Consider the following 23,872-nt stretch of genomic DNA (forward strand, 5'->3'; position numbering starts at 1 on the left):
ATAATAACTTATAAGCTAAAGACAGACACTACTGTCAATAACATTAGTGTGTGCGTAGGATAAATGTTATAGTACAATAGTGGATCGTTGATACGGTCCAGTAGGAGGGTTCAGGGTGTGTATTTCCCACACCTTTCACACCCCATTGAAAGTGAACAAGAAAACACGCACACTCAGGAGGCGCCATTAACTACACTGATACAAAAACCCCCACCTTGTATTTATTTACATATGTTTGGTTGTTTAGAGTTATGCTTTATATTTAGCATGTCAATTTTAATTTTATATAGCTCAGTCCTTGCAATGAAGTCTTGATATGGTAGACCATCTTTGTTAGCAGCTAGTTTGGCATTTCTATTGTAGTACTGCATAAAATTATTTGGTTTGTTTAAATATTTTAGGGGTTAGTAGGGTCATAGATTGCTCTATTCTGAGTTGTTGATATCTTTGCTTCTTTTTGTTGGAATGGGTAGAAATTAGGGGGCTTTGTCCTATTGTCCAATAAAAGAAATTGCACCATCGTTCCACTGCATTATTTATTTGTTCATCTCATGCCCTGATGTGCTGATATATGATCCACCATGAGGTAGGATACTTGGGTTTGATGTCTTTGAGCTGTGCAGTGCAAAGTGCCAACCCAAGTGATGTTTTCTCTTTCGAACTTTACAAGATTATTGATCCATCCAAGGCACTCATTGACATCTTTCATTCAGTTGTATATTAGCTGCATGTTTGCATGAGCTGTTTTTAGGCAGTGGGTGTTTTTTGTGGAATTTTAATCATGCTTTTTTTTAAAGAGTGTGTGTACTTACAGATCAAGATTGTCATTGAACATTTTGGCCTGACACAATAAAAAGCATTAGAAAAATCAGCATGTCTGTTTTTGGTGAGTGAAATAGCTTCTTCATTTGTTTTCACATTTTTGTGGGTGAATATGAGTATGAACAAATAAAGGTACTGCGTACACAAACAGAAGGATGATGATTGCATGAATCAATGTATAATCAATACATGAACATAATCATGCATTTACACACCAATCGATGCAATAATTTCATTCACATTCCTAAATGCACCAAAATACATCAACATATATGAAGTCAGCAATCAACGAAGAAGCACTTAGAACCCAATTCACAAAGGTAAACTTAAACCTGAAGTCAAAGTTAATACCTGATAGATATGTTTAAACCTGAAGTCTAAGTAACAAATTATCTACAGTAAACTTAGACCTGAAGTCCAAGCTTACCTTTGTGAATCAATCCCTTAGGCTTCAGGTCTAAACTTAGACTTCATAATTAGATTTACTTTTGTGAATTGGGACTTTACTGTTTAAAAACAAACCCTTCTTGGTTTGTCTATACATGATTTATTATATTTGTATGAAAAGTTAATTTCTGTCTTAGGCAGGTGGCATATCTAAGCAGCTGTGATAATGATACCCCTTCTAGGATTTGTCTGAAATGGTCAAAGTGAAATGGAAGATGGAATTATACCTTATTTGAATTAGGGGAATTGATTTTAACTTCCGCTGCCCTCCCGAGTTGGCCCGCAGCCCTCCTCTTGGATTGTAGCTCCTGCCAGCACTTGCCCCCTGTCCGACACGGACCACTGGCTACCGAACAACATCTCCCACAAGGCAGAGCCACGGGGTCTCGCAAGAGGAGGATGGGGGCAGGCTTACAAATCTCTTGGTGGGCTCCTGCGGGGCAGGATGCCCTTACCTGCTTTTTGTTGTCACCGGCCTTCCTTGCTACTGGGAATTGATTTCTGCTTCCACTGCCCACCCGAACTGGCATGCAGCCCTCCTGTTGGATTGTAGCTCCTGCCAGCACCTGCCCTCTGTCCGACGCAGACCCCCGGCTGCAGAACAACATCTAGAGGAGGATGGGGGCAGGCTTACAAATCTCTCAGAGGGCACCAGTGGCGCAGAATGCGCGCGGCCGATGCCCGGGCCAAGGGCGGGCCCGTCCTTGGCCATCTGTGGCCGATTGAGGCCGGCCTGGGCCACCCCCCTTGGTTCCCCAGTACGAACAAAGAACTAGTAAGCTTTCCATTACAATCAATAACCATTTGCATGAATTTGAAAGTCTTTTTATTTTAACTATCGGAAGAGTGCATTTAGGATCTGTTTTTCTTTTACAATTTAAAGGGTAGTTCTGAAATTTGCATTTATATTGTATTACCCATAGTAAAGGACGGCTTCGATTGTGGTAAAATGGGGAAAAGGAAGTTGCCTAGTCCTCAATCTAACACAGGTTGGAAGGTCATTATAGACTCACAGCAAACTTTGATAAGCTGCCTAACAGGTGCGATGGGAGCCTTAGATAAACAGATAAGCTCAGCGGAGGAATTACTTGAAGCTAACTCCATACGATCTAATCCGGAGTCTAACCACTCAGAAGCTCCAGAGAGTCCCAGCCAATATCCACCCAAAAAAAGCACCTCAAACGGTTGAGTTCAGCATATCGCAGATAGAATCACCTTAAGTGACTCAGATACCTCTTTACAACCGCCCTAAAAGAAACACAAAACCCCGATACCTGCTGGAAACACGGTTTCTGAGAATAGCACAACCAAAGCTGTAAAAAACTGTTATTTAGTTACTGAGGAAGACACACTAAACATAAAAAGGAAATATACTAAACAGGGTAAAGGAAAAAAGGGTGTAAGAAAATCCTCCACAAAGGTTCAAGCAGGTAACGATAAGAATTTGGAGGTCTCCACTAATGATATTAAGACTCCTACCACAGTGGTGGAAAGGTTAGATATGTATCTGCGGCTCAGGCTGGACCAAATTGAGTCCAGACTGACTCAAATAGAACAAACTACATCCACCAATATAAGGCAACACAGAGAGGATGCTAAATCTCCATCTAGTAAACAAGAAGGGGTAACCGTGGTCAAAAATTCGACTGAAGGGCATGCAGATGATATTCTGCTTTCAATGGTGCCTACCAGACCGCACTGCCCACTCTATTGGATACCTTTTCCTCATTTTCCAGATATTATGTGAACTCATGGAACAGAAGTGTTGCCAATGTCTCGGGCCAGGGCCAGTGCTGCAGATTTTGGTTTGAAACAGTGCCAGGGAGGGATGAAATATCTAGGACTACTCTTATATGGGAGACACATGGTCGATGATAACTTTCGCCCTTTGCACCATGTCATGAAACATGATTTTGAGAATGGGGCACCCTGCAGCTTTTTCTTTGTATAAGGGCAAAACTGTCCTGAGTTAAGTACATTGTGGGTTTGCTACCCTTTCCTACTTCGGGAGTGTGATTCACTGAATTTGACTTGGCAGTTAGGGGCATTGTGTGGGGTTATGCGAGGCCCTATATCTGCATAGCTAAACTGTATGCCAGCAGTACAGCAAGCTGTCTTCGCATACCTCACATGGAGTCCTATCATGTGGCTAATCACTTGTCTCAGATAGTGCAATGATCATAGCCATAAAGAACCCTAAAGGGTGCAGATTGAAACGTTGATATTATCTGCAGGGACACTCTCACAGCCCTTTTTCCCCTTCAGCATATCCTTTGGCAGTCAGGTAATTTGGTGAACCATCACACACTGATTATTTGGAAATGAGTGCATGCACTGCATATATGCCCATGGCTCCAAGAAATCTGCTCCTCTTTAGCACAATGTGGGTATCTAGATAGGTGGACAGACTGTTGACTGCCCTGGGTGGAAAGAATGGGGCTATCCAGATAGGTGAACAGACTGTAGACTGGACTTGGTGGAAAGAATTGGGCCAATGTATGATGGGCCACCTTCTTTCGTCTAGTACACTGGTATGGTTGGAGACATACATCTAAAGTATGTCCTTATCCACAAACACCGGTGGCTGTCCCCCTAGATGTGACACTGCCTCAGGGCTCAGATGAGGGATTGTACTCTATCGTGGACACCCTCCCTGATTCGTTCCTATATGGACACATGGAGTATTGCCAAGCGGTCACTGTCAGAGATGTATGGACTGTTGATAGATGGTAGCTACTCATGTTCCACCCTTGAGCCCACTCTGCTCTATTAGCAACCTATTGTGCATCTAGCATAGGAATAGCTTATGTGTGACAAGGACACACTACTCAGAGAAGTCAGAATGAAATTGCAGCATTTCAAACTTTTATAGAATTGGTATTGTTCCCCCGCAAAATTATGTTACCATCTGACACAAGTGGCAATGTGGGTAGGGTGGTTGTGATGGCGCACATCCTTTGGGAATGTCACAGCTGTCCAGCTACTGTGAAGAGGTCTGGAGTGTCTTGAAAAGTTCATACAATACAGTGGTCCAACAGTCTGAGGTCCTGCCCTTCTTCAGGACATGGCCACCTGTGTCATTCCATCCAAGCACCAGAAGCATTGGCTCTTGACTGGATTGGCAATGGCTAAACTGTGCATCCTATTCCACTGGAGGCAGCCACTGCTTCCTACTGGGATGGAATGGCTTGCATAAATGGCGAACATCACTGATTGTGGATGACTACTTTACAATCTGAATGATCAGATAGACTTCAATGACACAAGATAAAAACCATTCCAACAACTAGGGTGTCAGGCCTAGAATGTCCCAAACATTGGCCAGGAGAGGTGCGGATTTCAACTCAATGTCTGTGAGCAGCACCCCTTCCTTTGTTAGTTCATACTGACAGTTGTGCCGGGAGCTCTAGGCCCTTGTCTGACCTTTAAAGTGGGCGCTAGGATAACTAGGTCTAGAGCTGGGGAGTTGCTGCAGGCAAGTTCCCTCTTGACTGGGACTGCTACATTCTTTATCCACACCTGACTTGGATCTACACAATAAGATGGACCCCTGTTGGAACATGGGAGGAGGTGGGCATGAAAGGGTGGTGAGAGGAAGGCATGTTTTTGTTTATTACTGTTCCATCACTTAAGATGTTGCTTTTCGCACTGACCTTCATGCTCTTCCAGGAGTTGGGGAGTTTCCCTTGCAATCTTATGCCCAGGATTTCATTGTTTGTTGTATTATATAGCATCTGCTTTACATTATGTATTCAGATAACTCTCTTAACAAGCCCTCTTTGGGCAAATAATGGACAAAATATACAGTCTTTTATATTTCTTTTATGATCAAAATGATTTCCTACCTTGGCTGCCTCACCAACGTTTCCTGGGGCCTAAGAAAGCAGTTTATTAAATAAACACAGATTAAAATTATATTTAAAACCACAAATAAAAAAAATTCTCAAAAATCTGCTTCCCTGCTCATAGATGACTACCAATCTCAGTGTTGTAATACATGAGTATGCAATGACATTGAAACTGCATTTATATAGTTCTTACTACCACTAACAAGACTATGAAACAATTTCAGGAGAGTAGCAGTTTCTTAACTGTACAATAATGACTTAGGATGAATAATTAGAGTGGGCTATTTGAGAATCAAAGGCTTAATTAAATTAACAGCTTTTTTTATGAATTAAAATAAAAGAGCTTTAAGACAGGCAGGCAGGCAGGCAGGAGATATAGAAATGTTTATATTATTATTACCTTGTCAAAAGGCGTACATAGGAGAGACTGCAAGAGAGGTGAGACTCAGGCTGAATGAGCATAAATCCTCAATTAGAACTAAAGGAATCAATGCACCTTTAGTCGAGCACTGGGAACAATCTAAACATACTGTTGAGGACCTAAAATGGTGGATTGTCGAAGTCGTCAAACTGAACAATCGGGGTGGAGATCTGGACAGTAAAAGAAAAAAGAGAGAGCAGTATTATATGTCCAAATTCAACACATTCAGAAATGGATTAAACAGTCGGGAAGAATGGGACAGAATAATTTAAAAACTCATTCCAATAGTAGAACTATCCTATAATACAGCAATAGTGCAGGGGGATGTAAACTCTCTTTCCATACATAGTCTTAAAACTATCAACCTCTTTAAAAACCCAAGAGTTAGAAAAATTAATTTGCTGGATGTAGTAAATGCCAACCAAGTGTAAATCCTTTGCTTTAAGAATAAACAATGCAAAAAATTGATATAGAAATAACAAATTTTTGCATGAAAGTTAAACAACGAAACACTGCACCACTGCACTATAAGATGGCCGCCCATTAAACATGATAGGAGCGAGTCTTTTTCCAGTAAACCCGTAGCCATCAAAACGGTATTAAACACAACCTACGGAAAGTCGCGATCAAAGGGCTATATATTCGCATGGTCGAGGAGGAATAAGGCGAAAGTAGCATAATAATCAAATAAGTAAACTAATGTGGTTCCATAGGAACATTAGAATATATACGAAGATTGTGTATACATAGGAAATACGCAGGGCAGCGACGCGTTCCAAGATGGCCGCTACCGCAACGAGCCGAAAGAAGGCACGTAAACAAGTCACGTGATCGGAACTCGATCTTCTAAACATAAATGTACTCTAACCCGGATGATAAAATACAATCCCCTAACAAATGATATTAGAAAGTCCAAATCACATGCAGGGAACGGTTTCATAAACATCCGAAATTACGGAAGCCAGAATGTATAACGTCTAGGGAAACCAGAACATCCCCTTAACCAAAAGGGAGGAACTAAAAGATGGCCGCCGTCGTTTTGTTTCACATGAACGCAACCTCGTAAAACGCGCAGGTGTACAACATTATCATTATTCTATTTAGCAATTTGCGAGAGTATATAAACAGACAAGATTCTAGCTGAGCCATTCCAGCCCGGAAAGACGGTCGTTGCAGGTGCCCACCCGAGACGCCAGAAGAACCTCTCAAAATAGTAAGTACGGATATCTCAGATAAACCCCTTTAAATAGTAGAGGACCCTGTCCTTGTACTCTACTGCCTTAAGCAATTCAAAGTAGAGAGTAAAAAGTCTTTTTTTTTCCTTTTAAACCCTGGTACTAGAAGCCCAAGAGTGTTCAAAGTTTTAAGAATAAACCGCCAATCAAATAAACAGTGCGAGCATACAGATAAATACAATAAACAGCTGCCAGGTAAGAAAGTCAAAATAACTAAATGAGCTTCTCTTATAAATTGAGACAAATCTGCGGAGTTGTAATATATCATTGCATATATATATATATTTTTTAGGGTTACCTCCCTACAATACGGCTGGGCAAGAAGTTAAAACGACCGTCCACTCTAGGATCGTAACCAAATGATCCAGGTAAATAAGCCCTACCAAAATTAATACGCCTGAAGATAATAGAGGCTCTGAAAGTGCAGATTAGAGACGCTAGGTAACGGTAGACACATAAGGGACACATTACTTGAGTTGTAACTAAGGATCTAAAAGAATGAAGATAGTCTCATTCTAACTGTTCTTTTAGGTCACGTTCATTTAAAATGAACGAAGATAGTGGGCACTTATAAAAGAGTAATGAGAATGAAATATCTTTTTTTAACACAGAGAACATGACTTTTTGATTCAAAGAACTTCAAGGGGTACAACAATTGGAAACTTCTACCCGTATGAAAGACATAGAAACAAGGTAGTTATTAACAGGCGATCAATTGACCAATTAACTTTTTGTTAAAAACTTTAATAAGTGCATGACACTCATGTTTTAATTTCAGAATCTGAATTAAAGTTGTAAAAATTCCGGAAATCGCCCATTGATAAAAGCGATTGCTGAACTACTAATTAGGTAGGTACAATAAAATTAAGTTCTAAGTAATTAAAGAACCATCATAATATTATGTGAGATGAGGTATCAATTGATAGACACAGTGGGCAGGAGGCTCTTCCCAGTCAGTATAATATATTAGCGCTGAATAGCCAACCCAATTAAAATGGGGGCTTCTCATTTCTAACTGACAACCTCCAATGGTGTCAAGGATGCATGAATGGTTTTTTACAGAGGGATACCAAACAAGGTCATACCGTAACAGGTTGCAAGATTCACAAATGTTCTAGATATCTGTCAATGTTTTTGATGAAGGTGGTTTGCCCCCAAAACATGTGTTTCCCTGACCCCAAAACAAATGTTTTTTGACACCAAGACCCTGTTTAGAAACAATTAAAAAATTGATCAGGATGCACATGTTTAATAAACTTATAGATCGTATGTGATTGACACAGGAAATGCCGTACCATTTACTTCGGAAAAGTTTTTTAAAATATGTTTTTAATATAATTCTTTTGTATTGGAGATATAAAGTAACTGTAAATTTTGTATTTTTAATTTCATAGTGATTTTAAATTGAAATCTTGTCCTGAAGAAGGTGACAACTCACATCACCGAAACGCCGCGTCGACATATTTCATGTTTTTGTATTTTTAAGTTTTAATGTGATTATTGAATAAATGTGAAGTACTTTGTTTTTAAATTCATATGGTCGGTCAAATCATCAAATAAAGAAATTCTTTTTTTTTAAAAACTCTCCTGTGTATGTGCATATTCTCACCAGTCCAGCGTTGTGAAAGAACTATGAATGCACTATTTATATTTTTTGGGTCCTAGGTGTCTTAGATAGATTACTTTTGAAAATGTTTTGATTTGTAAATTTGTCAATCTTTATGCAACTCTGGATACAACATACGGTTTATCCTTGAAATTGGTGGTTAAAAATCCCTGAGAGGTTTCAATACCTCTATAGAATTTAAGAAAAGGGAACTGTTGTTTTTCTTAGATTACTGAAATTGTACTACTTATTCTAGCGTAAAAAAACATTCACCTGGGCCAAGTTTGTTTAAAAATGAAGATTGCAGAAAGTAGAAGGGAAGCCAAGGTGCATTCAAAATAAATGAGAGGGTAAAAGTACACTGACAAGACACAACTGATACTGTCCCTCTCAGACAAAACACCCAAGTTCACCTGATGCATTACAGAAGTGGCCAGCTGAATGAAATCTAGCACCTGAAATTGAACCCGGACAAGAATGATGTGGCAGTCTTCTGAAAGAACGCCTCACAATTGGACTCCACCTGGTGGGCCACAGACTTTGGACACACCCTTACTCCCTAGTCACAAGAGAGAAACCTTGGAATCATCAGCACAATAGTCTTCTCCTTCTTCAACACCTTAGGGATGCTGAAAAAAATTTGTAAGGGGCTACCAGACAACACCAGGACAATGATCACCCAAGAACTCATCACCATCAGATTAGACTACTCAAACACCCTATATGCAAGGATAATTAACCCACTCACAAAAAACTGTAGACCCTCTGAAATGCAGCAGCCAAACTAGACCTCAACCTCCTTCATCAAGTCAACATCACACCACACCTTAGTTAACTCCACTTGCTCCAGATAAACAAGTGCACACATTTCAAACTCCTTATGCAAACTCCTTATCATGACCTATAAAGTGCTCCACAACACTGGCCATACCTATCTGAACAGCCGCAATACCTCCACCAACATTCTGGACATGTCTGATGCACCAGTGTAACACAAGCACACACCTCACACATACACAAAAGCAGATTAGGCCACACCTTCATGTACCTGGCTCCCAAAGCCTGGTACAACCTCCCACAGCACATCTGTCTCGTCCTCTGAGATTATCAACAAGCTGAAGACCTATAATTTCAAGTTAGTCCCCAAGGCTGTCCTCACACACACTGCCCCACAGTGCCTGGTTGATCTGGGTATCACTATAAAACCACAATAACACATCATAACAATGAAATAGACAGTCGGAGTGTTGTGCTTTATAAAGACATTGCAAAGGGAGTCTATGAAATTCAGTTTAACCCATTTGTAAAGTTCACTAGAAAACCACCCCTTCGTAGGGCCTTATTGTAGTGTAAATTAAATATTGGTGATCTCTAGGCATTGGAAGAATTTCGATTATGCTAGAGTATTTGGAGTAATTTCAGTAAATCGACTTTACTCTTTGACATGAAATCAGCCATAATTATGCAAATTGCTCCTCCTCATGTAATTTGTGGGAAAACAATCACACTGCAAGAGAAAATTTTGTGAGTATGAGGATCACTTCACGTTCATGGATTTCAGCTACAAAACATGTTATATTGTATTTCATTATTTATGGGTGAGAAATATTTATGTACTTTAATGTTCTTTGTGTTACTATTTGTTTTACAGAGTATTATATATTGCATGTATTTTTGTTATTTTTTCACTTTTATAATGGGTTTCTGTGCTTTACTATTTATTTATTTTAATATTTATTTAAGAAACGTTTACTTTACAGTCTGACTGGATTTTGCTTAAAGTTAAATATATATTTTTAACTGAATAATAATGATCCAAAAATTATTATATATGTACTTCATGTTTACAGTTATGTGTTACATTTAGTTTGTATATTTGGACTTTTAGAGTAATATTCCTGCTATCGAAGCTTGGTATTTCTTTGTTTTGTTTTGATATTTTCAGTTGCAATTGAGTATACATTTTTCTATCCTGAGCTGTTGGTAGCTTTGATCTTTTTTAATATTTATAGCAATTGGTAATGTTTAGGGAGGCTTCATCCTGATGTCCCTCACAAGAAGTGTTGCCACTTTTCCACTGCATTATTTCTTTTTGATGTTTATGCCATGGTGTTGTCACATATGTTCTACAATGGCATGGCACACATGAGTAGGTGTCCTGGATTGTAAATGTGCAGAGATGTTTACCTTTTCAAATATTACCTGTTTCCGATCCATCCAAAGCACTCACGAACGTCTTTCGTTTGGTTGTATATTATCTGTTAAATAATGCATGTGCTGATTTTAAGGCATTGGGTGATGATGTGGTATTTAATCATGTATTCTTAAGATGAAATTTCTACTTATAGATCAGGAATATTGCTTCATAGTATGGCCTCCCAAACTAAGAAGCAATGACAGATGCCAATATGTCTATTTTGTAAATGGAATAGATTAGTTATGAGTTGTCAATTAGTTTTGAGTAAATATGAGAAAGACTCAATGGAAGAATGAGTGAATGAATCGATTAATAGACCAGCTAGTGCACAACCTGGTGGCTCTATAGATGAATTAGGTGAGTCTATATCTTCATGGTGAAATAGTGAATGCATCAATGGTGGTTTATCACTACATGCACTTAATCATGTATTCATCCAGTTACATTAAAATCTATATTTGCCTTTTTGAATGACTGCTTGCTAGAGATATTAGTGTGAGTAAATACTATGCCTTGCTTGTTGATCAGTCTGATTATGTGTGAAATGTGCAGAAACTCTTGTTGCAGCACAGATTGCTATTTCATTAGACTCAAGCTTTTTCTGTTCTAATTGTCTATGATTTGTACCATGTAAAACTTGGAAGCAAACACACTACAGTCACAAATCTGGAAACTTGATTGTGCCCTGGTGTAATTGTGCCAGTAATACTTTGTGTGTGACAATGAATCACCAAGAACAATCCCTCCAAGGTCGTGCTTCATGAAAATAACAAATAACAAACCAAACCTCATTAGGTAACAATTCAATTTAAAATAAACCTATTCAGAGTTAACCTATACAACGCTTTTGGTGTAATAGGGGAATGCTAAGATAGAGGGAAAACAGTTCGGAAGAAGTCTAGTAATCAACATTTAATAATATATTAACAGGTTATGAACCAACTCTGCATTAAAAAATGCATCTTGAGTATTGCTGACAATCTTAAGCCATATAAAAAGCAACTCTTTCCGAAGTTTAGTTCACCACAAATGAGCAACCACTGCAATTTAGTAGCAACAAGTGAAAATCGAAACATACACGTGTATCAAGAGATGGTGTCATTATTGAGAAAAGTATTATTCCACATCATGATCCATTAGAAAGATAACATTTATAAAGAGGAATTTATTGCCATCACAAAATGTGATATATTTGAGAAAATACAGGAGAGAGGAAAACAATGTAATACAAGGTTGGTAGTTTACCGTAGAGTTAATGGATGGGATATGATAAAACTGCACAAAGTAGTGGTCCATGAGACCTGTATATGTTTTTCTGCAAAACATTCTCTGTAGTTTCTTATAGCTAATTTGCAGCAAACTGCTATCTTGCAATAAGGAGAATCCAGCATGACATACTCTAATTGAAACATGCATGTAGGCAAACTATGATGTTGTTGTCAATAAGGCAAAAAAACCTAGCTAGACCATCAGCATTAGCGTGGTCTGACCCAGGATGGTGTTCTACTATAAAGTTCATTCCCTGTAGGGAAATGGACCACCTCAACAATTTCGGATTCTCACCCCTCATTTGCATGAGCCAACTGAGGTGCTTGTGGTCTACTTGAACTAAGTGAGTCGCAAACAAGCATGGTCCCAGCTTCTTTAGTGCCCAGACAACATCAAACGCTTCTCTTTCAATACCACTCCACATCTGTTCTCTGGGAAGTATCCTCCTAGAGATGAATACTACAGGTTGGTCTTTGCCCACTTCATTTAGCTCTGGTAAGTCTGCCCCTATATCATACTCTGATGCATCTGTTTGAAAAATGTAAACCTGGGTCATGCCAGATGATGAGCTCAGGGGATGTGCATGTGGCCTGTTTTATTGAGTCAAAGGATTTCTAGCAGGTCTCTCCACAGATCTTCTTCTTGGGTTGCTTCTTGGACGTCAGCTCTTTCAAGGGGGCAACAATAGTGTATTCAATGACTAACCCCTGGCAATATCCATTGAAGCATAGGAAGGCCCTTAAAACTGTTTAATTTTTTGTGGTTCCCAGGCCAGAATTTATTTTGGTCTTGAGGAGCTGCACCTTACCCCACCCACAAGGTGTCCCAAAGTACATCACCTTCCTGCCCTATCTAGACTTACCAGACTTGATTGTCAGACCTGCATGATGCATTGCTTGAAGCACTTCTTGTGGGTGAAATAGATGGTCCTGCAAGGTGCTGCTGAAGACAGCTATGTCATCTAAATATGTAGCACTGAAGAAGCCTCCATCCCAGCTAAGATCTGGTTTGCCAGCCTTTGGAAGCTGACAGGGACATTTTTCAGTCCAAAGGGCATCAGTTTAAATTAAAAGTGGCCCTTGAAGCAGAGAAGGCTTTTGCCCACTCAGTCAGGGCTATCTACCAGTACTCTAAACTCAAGTCAAAAGTGCTCATGAACTTAGCAACCCCCAACCTGTCAATGAACTCATTAGCTCAGTCGATGGAGTTTGCATCAGGCTTGGTGACTGAGTTCAGTTCCCTGTAGCCAGCAGGAAACCTAAGCTCTGGAGCAGCGCTCGCAGGGGCCGCCTTTGGAACCAGTACCACTGCACTGGACCTGGGAATACTGGATGGCTCAATGACCCCCAATTTCACATTTCAGAGATGTCTGCTTTGACACTGGCTCTTAACTAGTCAGTCAGCATGTACATTTTATTTTTGAAAGGCAAACTGTTGTCAGTGTTAATAACATTGGTACACAGGTATGTAAGCCCAGGAGTGAGGGGCAATAGGGAGGCAAACTGTTACTGTAACTGGCAACAGTCCCTCTGCTGATCTGGATTCAGGGTTGGTGAGAGATTGACACCCTCCACTGACCCATCCTTCCTTTTGGATGATAGTAGAACAGAGAGAGATTCATTCTCTTTCCCAGCCATCTGTCACCAGCAGCATGGTGGTACAAAAAGGGGGTGGTGATGGACGGAGCATTTGAACCAATCAAACACTCACACCCAGTCAACAGATCTCCGTTCTGTAGCCCACTCTGCCACCCCAGTTCAGACATGGCCATATGCAAATCAGTCTGGCCCTGTGCCTCATGGAAACAGTCCAGCCCGAACTGCCAAGCCATGCCTTCCCTGGACCGGAAACAAGCTTCCGAGGACCGGTTTTTGACATTTCAGCTATCTTCAGCCCGGCTTGCTTGAATCCAGTGGCAAAGTGAGCAAGGGACTCACGTCTGAGAATACCCTGCCAACTTATGGCGAACAAAGCGGTACAAAAAGGGGGTGGTGATGGATGGAGCATTTGAAACAATCAAACACTCCCACCCAGTCAACAGATCTGGGTTTAATCCATCACCGTTCTTAGGCCCACTCTGCCACCCCAGTTCAGACATGGCCATATGAAAATCAGTCTGACCCTGTGCCTCCTGGCAACAGTCCAGCCCGAACTGCCAAGCCATGCCTTCCCTGGACCGGAAACAAGCTTCAGAGGACCAGTTTCTGGCATTTCAGCCGTCTTCAGCCCGGCTTTCTTGAATCCAGTGGCAAAGTGAGCAAGGTGACCTCATAAGCGGAGTTTGAGATGGAGTAACGTTAAGAGGTTATGGGGGTCTTGAGGCCCACCAGGTAGGTGGAATCCCCCTTCTGCCCACCACCTCATAGGGCCAGGTCCAGGGGTCCTCAAGAGCCATGGGCTGCACTGGCTCCATCTCTCACACTTTCTGTCTACTCTGGTATTGCTCCTTGGCCACTGATTATTCATACCATTTCTTCATCATCTGCTGGCTATCCTCCAAGTTCACAGAAGCCTTCTTCTGGAACTTGGCCAGACAGTTCAAGAGGGCAAGCTTTTAGCTAACCACATTCTGGGCAGTTTCATGGGAGCTTGCTTCCACCCGTCCTTCGCCAGACTGAAAGTTCCCCTGATAGGGTGACCATACAGAAGTTCAAATGGGCTGAATCACACTCCTTTCTGTGGTACCTTCCTCTAAGCGAAAAGCAGGCATGGTAAGAAGATATCCCACTTCCACCTCATGAGCTGAGGCAGACTCATAATCAGGCCTTTTAAAGTTGTGTTAAATATTGCAACAAATCTATTAGCTTGTGCGCGGTAGGGTGCGGGGAACTTAGAAATACCTCTGCATTACTTCCACATAGACTTCATGTACACAGGCATGAAGTTGGTGTCCTTGTCAGATGCAACTTCTTTGTGGAAACCTACTCTGGTAAAAAATCCCCTTCAGGGCCATTGCCACTACAGGTGCAGTGAAAGTCCTCAGTGGGATGATCTCAGGGACCTATCTGAATTGTCCACTAAGACCAAGATAAACCTGCTGCCTAAGGCTACTTTGGGGTCAAGGAGTCATATATTAGCAATACCCAACCTGCCAAATGGTGTACCAAAAACAGCTTTTAGCTTTGTCCCAGTTTTCCCACTAGCCTGGCAGGTGAGGCTGAATCTACAGACAGATGCTGTCATCATCTGGGGCCACTAGAATTGAGTGATAAGCCTAACACAGGTCTTATCCTGCCCCCAGTGGTCCTGCCAGGGGTATATGAATAGCCATCCCCAGTAGGAAGACCCTGTAACATTGGGTAACTACCAGCACACAGGTTACACCATGCTCAGGATCTTTAGGCTCGCTACACTATGTGTACAATAGGAGGTGATCTCCAGAGGTCTCACCAGCTGTCTGGGTTCCATTGCCACCACAGGTCCTCAAGTACCGTGCAGTCCTTCTGTGCCTTTATCTTGTGAGTCCCCCTTCCACTTGTCATCCACCAAGATCAGCAGGTCACCAAGGGAGGTAATGACCTTCTCTGTAGAATCCAGGGCACCTATTCCAGCTCCCCATCTACCTGTGCGATGGGACATGCAGGGGCTGGTTTCTCACACCCCTTTCCCTTCCCTGGCAGCTGTCTGGGATATCACTCCTTATTGACAAGCTGTCTAGTATTATTGTTTTGGAAGAATTTAATCTATTTGCCAGATTGAGACACTTTCCCCTGTGAATTGTTTTGGGGGCCTTGAGAGAACGCCTTTTTATTTTTATTTTTATCTGCCACCCCCTCTTTTTTCTATTGAGAACCAGAACCACCCTTTTAGGAGTCACCTTCAGATGCCCTCTTAGACATTCTGGTGCTGACCCAGAGGTATGACACCTTAGTAAGCTTCTTGAGGTCAGTACGAATGCTATCCACTAGGTGTGAAAAGAGTTCTGTAAAACGTATGAAAGTAATCATGTTCTCCCTCAAAATTAGTTTGTATAGCCCAGTGAAATCATCCACTTTGATGCCCTTCACACAGTCCTTCAGTGCTTTGCTGGTATAATTTAAGAAATTCACCCAGGACTAATTTTGGAGTTTGTGGCTGTCCCTAAATCTCTGATGTTACTTCTGAGGGGACATCCCAAATTTTGCATCAAGTATGGCTTTCATGGGGGCATACTTAGTGTGATCCTCTAGTGAAAGAAGAGCATCCCTTCCCACTGTGGGCATGTGCTTCCACATGCTATCCCCCCAGTGTTCATCAGGGACCTTGTATAATCTGAATGCAATGTCATATGCAACATACCAATTTTCTGTATCATCTCCCATCACATAGTTAGGCAGAAGCTCCTGTGGTGTGCAGAGTCCCACATCTGCAGCAGACACAGTTGGTACACTGCCACCTGTACATTGCCTTTGAAATGCTCCAAAAGTAGTTTCTTTCCTTCTAAAGCCCTCTCAGCCTTCTCCTCAACCAGTTTTAATTTAGCCAGCTCTAACTTGAGCTTTCACTCCAACCTCCTGTTTTCAAACTCCTTTTGTGACAGTCCCCTGGAGGACACACTGCTTCCAGCCCCATCCTGGGTATACTGTCTTCTCTTTGGGAGATAGTTGGGCTATTGCTGCAGCTCAGGTTCCCTCTTTGGGTCCTGATCCTCATCTTCATTTCAGTTCATGTCCTCCACTTTGGAAGCTTCCTTGCCCACATTCAGCCATCTGACCTTGCAGAGCCTTTGCAACTCAAGCCTATTGCGGTTGTCAACATTGATCAGATCCATCTCCCTGGTACAATGAGGAGGGCAGGGTACTGAAAGTTAGAAAAAAAATAAAAACAGCCAATGGTAGAATAAGGAGAAGTGAAACGACCTAAGTGGGAACCAAAATATTTAATTATGAATTTGTGTCACGGAAATCCCTGTATGGAACTGTACAAAAACAATTCCTGATACACACCATTGAACACCAATGTGAGAGATTGGATTGCTGGTTGATGTGGGTGTGAACCCTGGTTAAGCAAGAGCCACAATCCCTTGCAGGATGAACCACAAAAGGCACTAAATTAACTTGTGCTTACCTGTGGTTAGCTTGCCACAAAAAGCAGTCAAAGTTAAGTTAGAGGCCATATATAATGTATTTATGCTAGAAACAAACCTACATCAATTTAGAAAAATAGAAAACAGAAATGTTTCCAATAATTTATTTGACACCCACATTTTATAATTCCAATCAATTGAAGCAAAGTTTTGAATTAACTAGCACCAACCACAGACATCTAATCTTGCGAGACCGGGTCAAAGACTAAAAATATGGCCAACCCAATGGAGCAAGGTTCAAATGCAAGTAGTAGATTGGGCCCGGTCAGTGCTTAGCTTCAGACTTCAGTAAAATTCAGCAGGGCAAGGCTGCAGACGATATCAGAGGAGATAGTGTATTTGGGGATCCTTGGGTTGAAGCCACATTGAAGATTTTATGATCACACTTAGTCTCTTTTTTGGACATCGAACATTTCCAGCGGAGAACATAGCTAGAGAACCTGCACAGTCAATCCGACTGGACAATGGACATCAGGTGGATAGATGAGCAGGTTCGTCATGATCTCCTTCTAGCTCTCAGTACAGTTTTTGGCCAAAACTGTTTGCCCATTTTGGGATTTGGCACTCTGGGTACCTTTAGCACCACAACCAAGAGTCCAGGAGTGTTGGAATACCACTTGGAGGATCAGGACTCACTCTGTCTGGGTTCAGGTGTAGGTCCAAGGTGAATGGAGCCTTTTCTGTCCCAGAGGCTCAGATCAGTAAGCCAGCAAACTAGCTCCTCAGAGTCACTCTGGTGTTCCTGACTTCAAGTTACAAGTCCAGTCCTGCTTCCAGATGCAAGAGGGTAGCCAGGCCGAAAGCCAGCAGTTCAGCAAGGCAGCAACAGGTCAGCAGTCCACCAAAGTGGGGGCGTTTCAGCAGCACAGCAGTCCTTCTTCCTGGCAGAGTACCCACAGGTCCAGAAGTTTACTGATGTGTCAGTGACTGATGTCCTATATTTATACCCTGGTGACCTCCTTCTGGAAATTGGGAATAGTTTCTAGACAGTGGCTTTGCATGGAATTTGTCGACTCCCTTGCCCTGGCCCCAAGCTGGCTGCAGTGACCATGTAGAGGTGATAGGTCCTGTATGTAAAGACAGAGCACTTCCTATTCAGATGCAAGTGGGGCTGTGCTCAGCTCCGCCCCCATCCTCCCAGGTGATGGCTCATTCAGGCACCCATAATCACTCTATTGTGACTGGCTGGAAAGAATTCACAACGTCTAACTGTCAATTTCACATAGTCACTTGACCCAAGAAAGGCTGCAGGCACAAAAGTGGAGAAAAATGCCAACTTTCTAAGAGTGATGATGGTAGCTACATGAGCTGCCCATAAACCTGCAAGACGTGGGAATAAATGCTTAATCTCAACAATGGCACTCATAGGTATCAATCAACTGTCAAATATCAAAGCATCTAATGCAATTATTCAAATAATAATCTACAGACCACCTTATTTCAGCAATGTTTATACCACGGCCATTCATATAATTAACTTTCATAAAGCATTTGATGGAGAAGAAAAAAAATAACTTGACTATTCGGCGATAGTGGGAACCTTCAGATGCCAGCAGAGAGTTTACTATTCAAATCAATCAATACTGGGAATGGAGAATTCATTAATATATCCTCACACAAATTGAACCTGTTATAGATTCCAATCTGCTTGGAGTGGAGAAGCATAACTGCCAGTACACCCTGCTGGAAACTAGCTGTTGGTTTCCAGTTTTAGAGTCCAGGATCAAATATCACTGGGTTCAAATAGACTGAGGAGCTAATACAAAATGGGAAAACATGGCAAAGGCCATTTAGGCATGGAACAAGTCCTTCTCAATTGAGTTCAGCACTTTATGTTACCATCTGCTTTTAAATAGTATAAACTGCATGTATCTGCAAAATTACTGAAATATGGATAATAATTCATGAACAATGGACTAAAACTCTTTAATTTCCTATTATCCATGTTTTGCCTCATAAGGAATTTGAGCGATAACACAGTACAATCTCAAATCTGAAAAGGTGATTGTGCCTTGGTGTTTTTATTCAATAAGATTTTGTGGGTGATAATGACTTGCTATGATTATTGGAAATCGATATCTCAAGAAAAGAACAATTCATAAATCAAACCTCATGAGTTAAAAATTCAATTTACAACAGACATATTTGGAGTCAACATATAATACGTGTTTGTGCAATCAGGAAAAATAGTACAAACTGTTCTTACCTTAATGGCAGTCTAAGATAAAAAGGAGAATGATATGAGAAATACCAGTTATCAACATTTAATAATATAATACCACTATATTTCCCTCCCTAGAAGGCCATAGCATGTGGTATAGATAGTACTTACAGGGATCGAAGCCTGTAATGGCGCCTGTGGACTGCAGCACTTATTGTGCCATTCACTAGTCTGAAAGGGAAAAATACATCTTTAGACCTACCATAGTAGCTTGACTTCTGCAGACTAATCCTATGTTCAGACCTTTTATAACACTTTTTGATATATAAAAAACCTCCTTTTTAAATATTAATAAGCCACCCCTATGCAGGCCGTAAGCCCACGAGGTAGTGTGCATGGTATTGAAAAGTTGAAAAGGTAGAGATGTAATGTTGCCACGCCCCTACAGTGATAATGCACCAACACCTATTTTAACTGTGCCCGCCCCTGTCTGTTAACATCTTAATTGAGCTTGCTTACATTTGAGACCAGTTAAAAGATTATTAAACCAATATTTTTAATATTTCTTACATGCTGAATTCAATGATGAATTCAGACTTTAAATAAATAGATTGAATACATTATTTTTAGAAAAGTTATTTTTTGTGCCTGAAGCTCCTGGAGGTCATTTGCAGTAGCTCTCCAAAAGCTGCCCAGTCTGTACCTGGTATTAATGAAGTATGACAACTGCTCCCAAATGATATGCATACCTCCCATGTCATATTATGAGTCAATTATATAGATGATCTTTTAAAAATATGCCAGTGTCTGAGAGGATGAGGAATTTTTGCAGAGGTTATGGATCAATTAAGTGAACCTCAGCTTCACACATAAATTCAGTAGAGACTGCATTGAATACCTGAATATCCTCTTGAAGGACAACTGACCACCAAAATGTTTATGATGAATACTGTTTGCAACAGCGTAATGCACACTGATAACCATAACCCTATTTGACTCAAATGGAGCATTACCTATAGGAAAGTGTTCAGGGCCAAAAGAGCAGTTCCACAGAAAAACTTTACAATACAGAAGAAAGTAACATCCTGGGTAGAATCAAATAAAGTGGCTTTCCTGGGAGGGTTCTACAAATGGCACAAAACAAAGTGCAAGCCAAAAAACGGGATGCTATTCACTTAGAGAAAAGAAGACAACTATAGACCGCCAAATCAGGTTTATTATCAACTTTAAAAGAAAATATGATAAACTGAGGAATCTAATGAACAAACCCTGGACTATTCTGAGGTCAGATCCAGTTCTGAGGCCAGTTGTAGGCACCCATGTATCTATAACTTACAGGAATGTGAGGTCCCTTACAGATACACTATTACATATTCACTTCCAATCACCTACAAGCACAACATCGTTGGAGACACTGAGTGGGTTCCACACATGTGGGAAGTAAAAGTCTTCAAAGCACAGTGCCAACAGTAATACTTCACTTGATGGGGAAGAGAACCATTATACAATTCATCACATGCACCCTTGACTTTGCATGTTCATTCTTGCTTGCCTATGTCGACTCTGATATGTTGGAAGTGCAACTTTCAACATAAAGAAAAGGACATTGGAGCACCTCTGTACAGCCCTAAATTATGATCAGACATATCCTATTGCTAGACATTTTCAAGAAAAGCATTGTAGTAATCCAGATGAATTGCAATTATTGGGTAACAGCAGGGTTAATTAAGTGCCACGTGGCAAAAATAGAGAAAGTTTTTTCAGGCAATAATCATATTTGAGTGGAATTTATCACACCAGCCAAATTCCCTCCGCTGTGTTGTTGGAGTATATGAGGTGCAATATTTCACCCATTTCCATGACCAGAATAAATGGGGTGTAAAATAAATTTCATTGCTGAGGTAAATGATGCACTGTTAGCTGATTTAGGCAATTAGAAGGCTAATGGAATCTCCTAAATATTTGAATGACTTCATAAGCAATATTCATAACTTCATAAAGTTTAAGATTAGTGGAATCACACAAGGCTATGTTTTGGTGACATTAACAAATCAAAGAACTGAGTGAAATTGATTCAAGAAGTCATGAATACAGAATCTCAGTCTATGATGTAAGAGCCTAGAGAGATTTCTCAAATTGTCTCAGCCTATTCTGTAGTGAATAGCCTAAAGTGAAACAAACAGCTGTGACATATTTAGAGCCTTAATTATCCTTGGCATGAGTGGCTAAGAAATCACTAGTATAAAAACGAGTCAATCGTTTACCCCCGTGCCATTTAGCTGGCTTGACCTACAATGTAATGATGCATTCAATGCAGAGGAAAAGAAGATTACGAAATTATGCAACACTACTGTAAACCTTTTTAGAGCAGCAGTGAGTTTAGTTTTGAAGCCTATCGATATTTAGGATGTGAGGAGGAAATATCACATCTGTACTAGAGTCCATTCTGCTTGGGCTTTTATTAAGAGCATAAGCACTACTGCAACCTTCTAGAAACATTCTGTCAGGTTCTGTTTTTAGAGCCCTGGATCAAAAATCACTGGTGTCATATAGACTCTGGAAATAATGCAAAATATGAATACATGGTAATTGGTATTTTGCAATACTGCCATTTGGGTGCATAGCAAGCCCTTCTCGGTTGCGTTAAAGAGTTACACTAAGCTTTTCACTGGTAGCAAATGCAAGTATCTATCAAACTACGGAAATATAGTTAATAATTCAGGAACAAGCGGCTCAAGCAGGTTCTGTTCTTTTTATCCAAGTTTTGCTGACTTAATCATTCATTTCAAAGACACACCCATCACAAATCTGAACATTTGATTGTCCCTGGTGTTTTTGTATCAATGCTATTTTGTGGGTGACAATGACTCACAAAGATTAATCCTTGGAATGCAATATTTCATGGAAATAACAAATCACAAATCAAACCTCATGAGTGGACGGTGAAGTCCGCTTCGCCTGTGGAGTTCATGGGTTTTTTCCCAATCAGTGCTCCGACTGGAGCAGAGATTTCCAGAAAAACACTATGAACCACCATGTGGTGGAGTTTGTATTGTGTGTGAGGTGAGCATGAGTGAGAAAAATTTGCACTAGGACGAGTCATGGCGCAATTTCTCAACACGAGCGGTCACTGCAGGTCACTACCTTTCAGGTTGAGAAAGCTGCAGCTCGAGTAGAAAAAGTACTCAAGCGGCACAAAAGAAGCAGTGAGAGTCAATATATAAAACACACTTGTACAAACAGAGAGAATAATACAAACGTGTTCTTACCTTCATAGCACACTAATAAAAAGAGAAGGAAGATATGAAAAAGAATAGTTAGCAACATTAAATATCAAAGAGACCTTTAAATAAAACCCACTCTACATTAAAAATGTGCATTATTGGTATCACTGGCACTCTAAATCCATACAGAAAGAAAGACTTTCTAAGATTTAGTGCACTATATTTTTTGGCAAACCAATGGAATGTAGTAGCAACAAATGAAATTTTAACATACATGTGTATCAAGTGGTGAAGTCAGTATTGAAAAAAGTATCATTCAAAATCACAGTCAAAGATGGATATGATATCATCTCAACAAATTGATTTATTTGAGTAAATACAGGAGAGAAGGAAACAATTTAATACTGGGCTGGTAAATTACCATTCGACCCAAGGTCACCACCTGCCAACATATAGCGCTAATAATAGTGGGATTGGCAGGAATATGATAAAGCAGCACACAGAAGTGGTCCTGAAAAGGGGGGCCCTTGGCACCCCCGCCCGCATGGCAGCGCGGCGATCCCCTCTTCCCATGCCTACCGGTGGTGTGGGGGCGTGATCTCCTGGCGTCCAATGGTACGCGGGATGTGTGTGCCACACCACCGGTCGGCTGACGCCCAATCCCTGATCCGGAGGCGTGGTGCAGTCTTCCGGGTGAGAGGGGCGGGCGTCGAGGGGTGAGGGGAGGGGGCGGCCCACCCTCTCCCTGCGTCCCTGGGAATAAAGGAGGCGGGAGCGCTCAGTTGGCCCTTCTTGTCACCTGACGCTCCCCACACTGGTCGTGCCCCGCGCTCGGGGCCTCCTAATTTTCTGTTTTCTTTTTCAGATCAAGGATTGCTGACTGGAGTGTGTGGTAGCGCGACATTGGAAGCAGACAGATGGAGAGTTGATCATAAAGATCGAGGTGGTGGATCTGTAGAGTGCAGGACACGCAAGTCATCGACAGTAAGAGGAAGCTGGGGGGCTTGCATTTCATCGCTTCGTGTGGCTGCCAGGTGGTTCTACGTTAGAGTTTGGCCACCCATAACATTCGGAAAAGCCAGTGTTGCGGTCGCTGTTGCGTGGTGCTCATAGCCCCCTGCACATCCTCCGTCTCGTGAAGGTATAGGGCACACTGGTTGCGAATCTGCGCAGTGAGTGAATTGATCAATAGTAAGAATGCTGGAAGCTAAGGCTAAGGGGTCAAAGATGGAGTTGATGTTTTCAGGCCATGATGCGTAGGATGAATGCCATGGATAAAAGATTGAATAAGGTTCATGGCCTAGAGGCCCGTATGATGGAAAGGATGGATGATATTGCAGGCCCGCGCGGTAGGCCCAAGTGGCAGATTGACGCGCCTTTACTGGAGGGAGATTCCGATTCCTCGCCTAAGTGGGGCAAGGCTAAACGGCCAAGGCGCAATGCTTCCGCTCGTGCACCGGTGGCGGTGCCCACTACCTCGGAGCCAGTACTCCCGGCGCCCTTGGCACCGGCTCCCGCCTTGCCAGCAGGGGCCAATCCTGTCGGGCCGGCGCCGCCTGCCCCAGATGGCCCACTTC

The 23,872-nt window shown here is 41.5% G+C and overlaps 1 long non-coding RNA gene across 1 annotated transcript in view; it reads right to left on the reverse strand.

Annotated features, from left to right (window-relative positions):
* The window catches only part of LOC147693511 (uncharacterized), an 89,037-nt gene extending 69,733 nt beyond the window's left edge, over positions 1–19,304 (reverse strand). The window contains exons 1-2 of the long non-coding RNA XR_015299110.1: positions 19,243–19,304; positions 5,115–5,144 (exon numbers count right to left, since the gene is read on the reverse strand). This is a non-coding gene — a long non-coding RNA (uncharacterized LOC147693511). The remainder of the gene's footprint in view (positions 1–5,114; positions 5,145–19,242) is intronic.
* Between the last annotated feature and the right edge of the window lie 4,568 nt (positions 19,305–23,872).

The sequence above is a fragment of the Lissotriton vulgaris genome, chromosome 8 (assembly GCF_964263255.1).
Source record: "Lissotriton vulgaris chromosome 8, aLisVul1.2, whole genome shotgun sequence".
Lineage (NCBI taxonomy): Eukaryota > Metazoa > Chordata > Amphibia > Caudata > Salamandridae > Lissotriton > Lissotriton vulgaris.